Consider the following 11,910-nt stretch of genomic DNA (forward strand, 5'->3'; position numbering starts at 1 on the left):
AGCATTACAGAGAGTATAGTTTTATACTTCAAGTTGCCTCTAAAGAACTGAAAAATTGGAAAAATACCCCAAGAATACCATTAAGAATGGTTAAAAACTAGTAGACACTGCTTTCAGTTAAAGGGACAACTGGGAGTTGCAGTTTCCAGTCTTGGCCATGGCATTCTGTTGGTGTTTGGATTACCTGTTTATATTTTACATGCTGCCAAGAACTGTTCTAAAGGTTGACTTTATTTTGTTAATAATTTGGTTGAAATAGTTTAGGGGAGCTGAATGACATGGAGAAAGAAGCAACAGTAATTTGAAAATATAACATTAGTCCCCCTTTATCCTTGGTTTTACTTTCTGTGGTTTCAGTTACCTGCAGTCAGCTTTTATTACGGTCTATTATAATTGTTTTATTTTAGTTACTGTTGTCAATCTCTTATTGTGCATAATTCATAAATTAAACTTTATGATGGGTATGTATGTGTATATATGAAAAAACATAGTACATTATATAGGGTTTGATATCATCCGTGGTTTCAGGTGTCCAGTGGGGGTCTTGAAACATATCCCCTGTGGTTAAGGGGGACTACTGTCCTATTATTTCTCTAAGTGAAAAGATAAATACTGAAAGTAGGCGTTTTTCTTTTTACTACTCAGATTAAACCAGTTTCATACATTACAAGAGTTCTTGGCTGAAGTATTTTGATATGCATGTATCTCACGATTTGACATTTATCTGCACCTGTCATTATGAGGGGAGTCACTGCTTTCTGTTGATGCTGACACTGATGGCAATTACTCTTGTTTCTAGCACAGTGCTCAGTTCTCCATGTACACCATTGTGAATCCTTCTAATAACCCTGCAAAGTAGGAATCATGATCCTCGTTTGTAGAAGAGGAAACTGATGTTCAGAGGGGTTACATGTTCTGCCCAAGTTCACCCATACAGTAAATCAGTGGCTCTGCCTTGCCTAAATCCAGTTTCTATTCATGTTTCTATGTGGAACAGTTACAGTGTATGAGTAGCAGTGTTTTATTGGCTTTACTAATTAGCTGGGGTCAATTTTCACTGCTCAATATAGAATTGTCAACTTTAATCCTAAATACTAAGGTTGTAATTAGGTAAAGTTTTTGGTGTAGGAAAGCTAAGTTATGGTGAGAACTGATGTCTTCAGTTATTTTTGGTTTGAGGGTTTATGGATTGCGTAGATATAGTACATTACTTTGAGCACTCCAAATAAATGATTTTTAAAGACACGGGTTATATTTTTACCCCTTGCTATCTGTTGTCTGTCTGGTATTTTTTGAAATGACGTATTTGTTGTTTTGGGCTTTTTGCGAATATTTCCTTTCTCTTAGGTTTTGTATCTTGGCATCAATTTCGAAACCACAAGAACAGAGTGAGCCACTGCTTTTGCCCAGCTCCCTCTGCAGTTCAGATGACAGTAGGAATCGAGTTGTAGAACTCTCTCATTGTGTCTTACTGATGAGCTCAGGAAGCCATTGATGTTCAGCCTCCTCTGCAGCGCTATTGTGTTGAGAATGACTGGCTGTTCCACTGATAAAACATAAATTTTAAAGTTTTCTTAAGCTGAGTGTTATGGATCATGAACATACTTTAATTTCTATACATTCTGAAGACTAAATCTAGAAACTAAAGTGCAGTTCTGATTCATTTGTGGATATCACTGAGCTAAATCGTGCTCGTTAGTTTCTTTCACTGTTTGAAACACCAAAGATAGGGATTTTGTGTTTGTCAAAATGCTCATGTTCCATGAATGGCCTTTTTATATATATTTTTTTCTTGTAAGAGGAACATGCTTGAACTATTTGAAGCAGCACCTTCCTAAAAGGTTTTATTTGCTGATAAAGCTTTCCTGTTCTAGCTGCTTGACTCATTCCGGGGGAGAAACATGAAAAACTAGAAGGTGAAAAGAGTTGCCCTAACCTGTCCATACGCCCTCTTGAAGTCTCCTAATGAGGGGCGGGGTTGGTTTCTTCATTGCATTTATCCCACAATAGATTCTCTAGGATGTGTGTGTTGTGTGTAAAATTTTAAAAACTTCTTGCATTTGTAATGAAGTGTGACATTGGCTTTTCTGTCTGAAGCTTTTACTGAGAGTACTTTATTGAATTCTTCGTTGACGATTTAGTGAGTAGTTAATACCCCACCCTCACGCCCCAAACACACACTGAGGGCAGTGCAGAGCTGCAGTCTCCTAAATCTATGCTTTCATTTTTCAAATTTCCCAAGCATTTTCCTTCTATTCTACCCTTTTCTCTGAAAATTAGGAGGTAACTTTGTTTAAAAGATTAAAAGTTGGTGCATATACTAAAAAAAGTTCTGAGGGATTGTAGGTAAGAGACGAGAAAATTCTCAGTGTTCAGAAACATTTTATTGTAGCTGTTTCCGACTCCCTTTTCTGTGGTCATGATCCTGATATTTAAAAATAAATTTTGATGGAAGTTTTAATAATAGGATGGTAGATATGTAGTTATTTTAAATATTACATATTAAAAGCATATAACACTTATTTTTAATATAGAAAGAGTATTTGAACAGTTTCAGAGGAAGAGAGTTATTCTAATGATAAAATAATGGTATTGTGTGTGGTATATAAAAATACCACAGTTTCCAAAATAAGATTATACATCTAGAAGCCTTGCTCACGTGATACTTTCAAAACTTTCAATTTTATATGTTCTTATTAAGTTTAATCTGTGTCTGAATGACTAAAAATTAATTTCATTCTTAATCTGTCAGCTGTAGGTTACCAGTTATGTATAGTTTGTATAGTTACAAAGGATTGTGTTCGCTTTGGTTAAAAAGAAAAGCAGTTAATACCTCTTAGGCTAAAGCTACAGTGATAAACAATCTTTTCCTCTTGTATTTATAATCCTACCTCTTGGTGTAGTCTTTTGTAGGTTTCCCAAGACACCACATGCCACAAAAATGAAGGCAAACTGGTTTGTTTGCCTGTGTTGAGAACCCCAAAATGGAATTATGTGCAATGTTTGAAGTTGCAGTATGGCTTAGAATGGGCAACAATGCAATTTCTGGACTTTTTGTTATTCTTTTTACTGTTTGGTTTCTCAGGTTCCATTTTCATTCTCTTGCTAATTTGAGGTGTACATTATGCTTTCCAGGTTCTTTGGTGGGGTTTTTGTTTTTAATATATAGGGTTATCAGAGCCTGTTTTTAGAATAAAGCGACGACTGGCTTTAAGCAGAATGCCCAGGGTCCCCGTGGAACATGAGGGCTTTGCTTCCCTCCACCGCCTGCTTTGGTACCTTCCCTGTGAGGATGTTAATGTTGTGCTAGCAGAGCTCTGGGTCTGCCATTCTCTACAGCAGGTCTACAGCACCATGATAGTAATAGCTGCAGTTTTGATCTTTTACATGTGGGACAGTCTCCTTGTCGGTTTACACTGATGGATTGTAATTTTCATAGAATTAATGCTGGAGTTGAAATTACAGCCTTCCTCACTGGCATTCAAAAAAAATAAAAAGTATCAATAATAAAAAATAATGAAAAGGAGTATCAAATTATCAATAGTCTCAATCTTGGTTGGATTATTGAACAAGGATTCCACATGTACTTGTTTATAAGAATCTTTTCCTTATTAGGTAGATCATAGAGTGTTTGATAATGAAATCAAATTTGAATGTTAAGCTTAATAAATATCTTTTTGCAGTTATGATTCCATCAAAATTATAAATTCAGGAATTTAGGATAGAAAATAATGTAAATTACTGTCTGCATGCCAAGATAAGTTCATGGTCACTGTAGAGTGTAGAAAATATTAAATCAAGAAAAAAGGATGCGGGCTGGCCTGTGGTTCACTTGGGAGAGTGTGGTCCTGATAACACCAAGGCCACGGATTTGGATCCCTATGTAGGGTTGTCTGGTTGGCTCACTTGGGAGAACATGGTGCTGACAACACCAAGTCAAGGGTTAAGATCTCCTTACTGGTCATCTTTAAAAAAAAAGATGCTTAATGTACTCTATTTATGACCCTCATAAGTTTTAGAAACTGGGTCCTGTAAATCTCCTGGGTAATTGTCAGAAAGTACATGGAATTGGTGAACTTTGTTTTAGTATTAAATGACTGATATGCTTCCCCCCTTTTCACCCTTCTAATTTCTGTGCTAAACCACATTTAAAAAAATTCTAAAAATTATTTTTAGAAGGGTGGAAATATACTGCTTGGGCTTCACTATTGCTTCTGTATTAAATACAAATTGTATGTGTAGGGTGGAGGAGAGTAGGGAAAAATTGCTGGCCTAGCTATACCTTGAGTGTTAGCAGATGTACAATATGTGGAACTTATTGTGGTGTGTTAGAATCTGTCCTTGGAATTAAGAGGTAAGATTCAAATCCCCCCTTCCTCAGTTAATAACAGTATGTCTTTGGACAGTTACACTATATGTTTTGACCTTTAGTTTATCTGTCTATAAAATGGGAATAAGACCTGCCCTGCAGGGTTGCTGTGAGCATTAATTGAGATTCTCAAAGGAACGTACCTGGCACACTGACCCTTGGCTCATTCAATGGTGTGATGTGTAGGCACCAGCAAAATTCATTTTGTGGTAACTCTGCTGTCCTCTGGTTTATGACTGCATTTCTTAAAAAATAAACAGTTTCAACATCTAACATGTTTTTAAGATTCATACATTTTGCTTTGGTGATGTGGAGTAAGTTAAGTAGATTTCAAATTAGGTGAGAGTCAAGGGCTTCTTTGGATTTGCAACTAGATACACATCATGACACTAAAGAATTCTTCATATGTACGAGACCTGCCTCTCTCAAAAGCTATCTTGTCCTGGTTTGGATAACAGGTGACATGCCTGTAGTTACATAGGTTGGTAGATTTAATAACTCTTGGAGTTTGATTTGTTGCATGTTCCTGGACAGAAGTAAACACTTCTCACTATTTGCTTGTTGCCCAAATGAAGGGTTTTTCTATTTTCTTCTTGTTCTTCTGTCTCACCTTTATGTGCTCCAAACCTTTCATGACTCTACTCTATTGTTATAACCAGATTTTATGCAGGTAACATTTTGGATGAATTTTCCTTATATTTTCTTAGATATTAAATTATCAGACAGCCTTGACAGTAACTGGAACAATTGCAGGGTTATATATGACAGATTTCTTTACAGTTTGGAGGTGAAATCAGGAAAAAACAAAAGTGTGAAAGAACGATTTTCTTAGGAGAAGTTACTAATTAAATTGATGATAACAGCTTTAAGGAAACAAATGTCCTGGTTATGTGAGCAGCATATTTATTGAGCATTCTGAGGAGTTGGGGTTCTTTTTCAGGAATCATACAGGTGTACTCCTTTTGTTGATACACACACTTGCACGAACTCACACTTGACTTAATAATGACATAGGAGGCCCCTGAGCCCCAACATTGTCTACCAAATGTGTTTTTGTTCATTTGTGACTATTTGGGGAGAGGGGCCTTAGGTCCCACCTTATTCTTAAGGGGGTCTAAGGTCTCTTCCTCAAAAGATTAAGAACCATGAAAGTGAGCCGGTATGCTTAATTTAAAAAATTAAGCCAAGACAGGGGTTAGAAGCAATGAAATCAGTGGGGAACAGATTTAAAAAATGAAATATACTCACAACTTATACTGTTAAAGAATTAATATATAGTGATGGGGACATTAGTGACAGAACAGTATTGGACAGAATCGTCTTTTCCCTCCTGTCCTCGTTGGACTTGTTCATTTCCATAGTGATATCTAGGTGGGATCCCGTGAATCAATGTAGAACAAATGAACAAAATAAATGCCTGAATTAGGAACCGTTAGTGGAAGCAGAATGTCATTGTCTACATAAGAAGAAACATATGCTGACCATTCAGACTTGTAGGCTTGGGGTTTCTGTAATTTGTTTAGTAGAATCTACTGTGGATACCCCTTACAGTTGGTTATGTTTACTGAGGCTGTGCCTAGCACTGTGCAGAGTTCTTTTTGTGCATTGTCTCATTTACTCCTCCTCCTCGACAGTATCAGGTTATTACCAGAATGTGTCATAGTTGATTCCCATCTGCCTTGAACAGGATTATTTTTTTTTTTCCTTTTTGTCTCTTTTCGTGTCCGGCAACGGACCGCAACCCTCAGTGTCGCGCCCATACCGGACCGGGACCGGCAACGGGATCGCAACCCTCGGTGCTGCGCCCGCCCCTCGGTGCTGCGCCCGCCCCTCGGTGCTGCGCCCGCCCCCCGCTCAGCCAGTGAGCGGGAACCGGTCTGTATGTGGGATCCGAACCCTCGGCGGGAGCGCCACCATGCTCCCAAGCGGCGCACTGTAGCAGTGCACCACCGCGCCGGCCCGAACAGGATTATTTCTCATCAGTCAAATCATGGCCCAAGGGCTGTCCAATATAGTTTCATGCTATTTCAGTTTTGTGTGTTGCTGTCGTTTGAAGACCAAACTTACCTTGAGGACCTACTTTATTCAGACCCCTCATTCCCACACCAGGGAGGGGGATGAGAGGCCAGCCCAGTGCCTCATCTTAATTGGGGTCAGCTCTTTGCAGGGAGGATGTGTGACCTTGGGGACACAGGAACCTTCTGGAAACAGGTGAAATGAATGACTGGATTGACAGTAAGACCCTTACCGCCAGTGCTGTGGGTTGTAGTCCTCTCTGAGCCTTCCTCCCTGGCTTTGTTTCCTGTCGGCATTATTTTACCTATATATTGGCAGAAGCTAGAAAAAGCTTCAACTTGAGAACAGTGTGGGATAATCCTTGGAGACCGGCACTGAGTAAGACTTAGTGTTTCTAAAAGGCTCCTTTCCCAGTGCTGGTGGTCCCCAGCTGTTCACCACTGACTTTCCTTGCTTTGCCTGCTCCTTGGAACTCACATCATCTCCATTCCTCTTCCTCTCTTTCCTCCTTTTCCTTCTCTCCTGGCTCCTCTCCTTCGTTGCTTCCCTTCTTTTTATTTTTACTGAATGAACTACAGACTCTCTGGAGAAGCACTTCCATTCTAAATTTGTTTCTTGTTGACATTAGTATGGCCTTTCTGCAGAGGGGCTTGCTTTTTAAAAGTTAAGCGGACACTAAATTTCAGTTTTAAATTCCTTCATCTCAGATGTCTTCGAAATAATATGTTTGTAGTCCCTTAACAAAGTGTTGTGTAGCTAATAAGTACACAAGAAAAATCATGAACATATGCTCTACTTCATTTTTATTCCAGAAATAAAGAAAAAAATTTTTTTTTAAAAATCTAGCAAGAATAATGAGCTTGGGCTAAATTTGAATCGTAGTCTAATATAAGTGAGCACATTTGAGAATGAGATGTTTTTGAATAGACCAGTAGAATTTTGTTTTTAGGTGGAGATTTCTTAGAAAAATATCTGCAATTGAATTTAAATGTAATTTGCAAATTAAAAAATAATTACTAGGGGAATACATTTCAGTCCCTTCTGTGCTTCTTGAATTTGGAAGACAGCCTTGGCAGTTTTGGGTTTATTAGAGTGAATGAATTTGTGCTAGCCCATGTGCATGTGGAAACCTCGAGAGGTCCATGATATTTCTTGTTGAGGTGATCATGTGTCAGTCCGTAAGTCCTGATAGGAGCACAGCTGCAGGCGTGAAGGGGCTGGACAACAGCTGAAATCTTCCACAGAGGTGGAATCAGATTGGTTAGCAATGAGGATGCAATCTTAAAAATTATACTGGAATAAAAGTGCCTCTTTTCAGGGTGGATCCAAGTGACTAGGTAGTTTAATATCTCTGTGAATGCTTCTGTTTTTTTAAACTTCTGCCAAGATGTGGCATATTCAAATGCTGTTGCCTAATCTTTGCATATATAGGAGAAGCAAAACAAAAGCTAGTGAACAGTGCTCTTGTGATTGTCACACAACTGCCAAGACACTGACCCTCAGGTTAATACTGGTAGGTACTCAATGTGATTGTTTAAATTAGGTAATTAATTTAAGTAATGATGGGTATAATGACCAAGTGCAGTGAAATAAGAAAAAGAATATGAGATGTGTGGCAGTTTGAAAGGAGACAAATTAATTTTTTGTTTGAAGTAATGTGATGCATAGGAAAAAGTTGAAGGACGTACACCAAAAGGTTAATGGTGGTAATTTGAACACTTAAGCAGTTTGGGCTATTTAATAACATCTGTTATGAATATTTTGAATTCCTTTTAAATCTTTATAACTGTGTCTATTGTGGATTTGATGTTTCTGGGGATAGTCCATTTTTCTGAATAGTTTCACTGGGGTGTACACATAAGAGAGAGAACAGAGAAACATTTCAGCAGTGCTTTTTGCTGTGCAGGTGGAGTAGAAATAGAGGCCCTTTCCAAATTGTACTGTTAACAAGATTGCATATGTTACCCTCAACCAGTAGAAACATTTTTTTTTTTTTTTTGTCTTTTTTGAGACCGGCCGGACCACGCTCAGCCAGTGAGCGCTGTGAGCCCACCAGTCATCCCTATATAGGGTCCGAACCCGCGGCGGGAGCGCTGCTACGCTCCCAGTGCTGCACTCTCCCGAGTGCACCACGGGCTCGGCCCCCAGTAGAAACATTTTCAGTGTTCTATTAATTATGCTTTTGTATGCCTTTTTTGTTTTTTTTTTTAAAGAATCATTTATTTATTTTTTTGTGTATGTGTGTAATGTAACCAGATGTTCATCTTAGAAAATACAGTCAGATAAGGGAAAATGTCATACTCTCATTAGTAATCTCATCACTGGGAACCACCTGCCAAAATCTTAATGTATATTCTCTTGGTTTTCTTTAAGTTACATCTGTGGGTATATTTTAGCCTGATTTTATTAATTAGTGATATGGTTTGACTATTGTTCCTATGGGCGTTTCTGTAGACATAAAAAAATGAATTTTAAAAGTGTTTTAATTGTATCTTGTCTGAGATTTATGTCTAGGCTTTTACTTCCTGAAAATATTTTAAAACTAAATTTTGTGGTTAATTCACCAGAGTATAGTATTGTAAAATTTATCATGGGCTTTGAAAGGGGAAAGAAAGAGACTTTCCCCATAGCTGAGAATAACCAGTACTTGAGGGTGTGGCCATCCTCTCTGTTTTCAGGGGTTGCCAGGCACTTGTAACACGCCACCTCTGCCACAGCTCCCAGTCCTCTTTGGCAGCAGGGGACTGAGACCTGAATTTGAATTAAGTTATCTACTTTGCAGTTGCCTCTTTTCTTTTTATATGTAAGGTTTTCAGATTTTAGATACATTTTATTTCCCTATAAAATCAAAGCTACTGAAAAAAATGGAACAGGCTAACAGCTTATTTAAGTTTCAGAGGTATTCAATTAATCTCTAAAATAATTTTGTTCATGCCACAAGACGTTTTCAGGTTCCAAAGAGTATAAGAAAACTTTTAATGCTTTCTTTATTTGAATTTGCTAAAGATCATTTGGGGAGCCCTTTCTAGGGTTTGGAATTATCCAGTCAAAGTCATTGAAAGCATCTTTAGAAAAATTAAAAGCTCAGACTCCTTCAGATGTGATCTTTGCTGTTCTGCCATCAACCTGACATTTGGAAGAGTTAGGGAGCCTGTAGGCTCCACAGCAGCAAAGACTGTGCAACAGTCCCTCTGACGGGAAGCAAGCATTTCAGGAATTTATACTGTGATCTGCAGAACTGCAAAATCCAGAACTTTTCCATTGTTTCTGTTGGAAGCAAAGCCTAGAGTCCTGTTTTAATACCATGAGCAAGTTAAAACTGGAGAGGTTTTATTTGTATAATTTACCTACAGGATTACAGACAGCTCTTGGTAAGTTTAACTGCAGAAGATTTGAAATTATGCCAGAGGAACTTAACAGAATTTTTTTCTGTCAGGTAAATTTCAAAGTTAGTTTGAGTGAAAAAGAAATCTGTAGAAAACATATAGCCTGTAAATTTCATAACAATGAATGGTCGCAGCATCTTATTACTTCAAACACCATGAACCACCGATGGGGCTTGGCCCCAGGTGGCTTGTTTTCCCACTGATCTCACTTTGGCCAGTTGTAACAGCTGCTGCTTTATCTGGTAACAACACCTCCTGTGTGTAACACTTTTGCCCTTTCTAGTTGCAGTTTCTGCGGTACTGGTCACTGTCAGGCCGTCAGTCCTGCTGTCTAGGTTTCCTGTTTCTTCAGTTCTCCTGTCAGTGACCTTTGATGACTTCCAGGGCATCCAGGTCATTATCATGTTTTTTTTTTTTTTTTTTTTTAAGTGCATACGTTAAGGATATTGAAATGGACTGTTAATTCCTTGTGGGAAACTTAGGTTTATATATCCATTTCCAGCTTCTCTCCTCCTCTTTATCATTACTCTAACTGCAGAATGTAAAACCACTACCAAGTATAAAACAGTGCTGAGGTTTAACTCCATCTGCCCTTTACCATCTCACACATAATGCCATTTGACCATTTTTTAAGATGATAACTTTTTTGTTGTCCATCGATTCCCCTTCCTTACTAACGTGATCTATTAGAGATTTTATTTATTTTTTTCTGTTTATCTTATAAAGCAGTCATTTAACATGCACTTTATGCTCTTCTCCCAGTTAAGCCTTTTTATCTTGCTTTTGGAACTCTAACTTATCTCTAAACCAGATGTCCGGAGTGCTGATACCAGTGCCACAGCTGGCCTACTCTCATGAAAAAGACACTTTTGCCTTTAACAAATTTAAAAAGATGTGTAATGAATTTGTATATGTATAATAAATTTCTCAAACTTGCCTGAAATTCAGACAACATTGTTGCTTCTTTTTTTGAAGGGTGAAATTAGAACCTAGAAAATGTCACTGATAGGGCTAGTGATTTGCTACTGATTAGGCAATTTATGTAATGAAATAAAGCTCAGAGACGTGTGTTTGTGAAGTTTGGGAAGCCAGCTAGCATGGTCTTCCAGGCTCCTCCTGCTCCAAAGTCTTCTGGTTCTTCTCTCCCTTGCCTTTGAGTATAGTCAGTTCATCTCATTATTCCATGTCTCTTCTGTTCTCTACGGTTCTGTGCCCTCAGCTTAGCTGTATAATTTTTGTTAAAGCCTTTCTTCAACTTAGCGTGAAAGTATGGTCCAGTCTTCAGATTCTTAGGCAGGGCTCTCTCATTTAGGGGCAGGGAGAAGAGGAAGATTCTGCAAAAAGAAGAGATTCTAGATGGTGGTGTCATAAGGCTGGGAAGAGGAATTCTAAGAATGAAAGATCCATCACACTATCCAATGTGAAGGTGAAACTTGGGGCAAATAAAGCCTGAAGAAACATTGTGTTTTGTAATTATGAGATCAGGGTAACCATGGGAAACAGTTCCATTAGGAGAGGAGCTAGAGGCAGCAGGCGCAGCCTGTCCTTTGGGGAGTCAGTGTTGATCCTGCTCAGTTCAGGGTGGCCAGGTCCTTGATGACCTTCATCATGTGACTGTGGAACTCTCACAAGTGGTGTCTCAACTGATTGGAATCAACTGTGTATCTGAGTGAGATGGTGAGCTCCCCAAACAAAGATGGGATAGACCTGGCTTCTGTGCACTGATATTTAATTCTGATTTTATACTTCAGAGTTGGATAGCTCCCCAGTGAGGAGGCAGCACATGTAGAGTTACATATAGTTCTAAATTTAATTTATTTAAATCACCAAAGGGAGGAGACTTCACAGTTGTGGTGAATTTTATAATGTCACTTTGAGCAAGCCTTGTAGAATTCTGCATCCTCTCTGCCACCTGAACTTTTTTTTTTTTTTTAAAGATGACCAGTAAGGGGATCTTAACCCTTGACTTGGTATTGTCAGCACCACGCTCTCCCAAGTGAGCTAACCTGCCATCCCTATGTGGGATCTGAACCCGTGGCTTTGGTGTTATCTGCACCACACTCTCTACTCTCCCAAGTGAGCCACAGGCGGGCCCAGCCTGAACTTTTTTTTTTTTTTTTTTTTTTTTTTTTTTTTTTT

Source organism: Galeopterus variegatus, unplaced genomic scaffold, assembly GCF_000696425.1.
Source record: "Galeopterus variegatus unplaced genomic scaffold, G_variegatus-3.0.2 Scaffold1445, whole genome shotgun sequence".
NCBI lineage: Eukaryota > Metazoa > Chordata > Mammalia > Dermoptera > Cynocephalidae > Galeopterus > Galeopterus variegatus.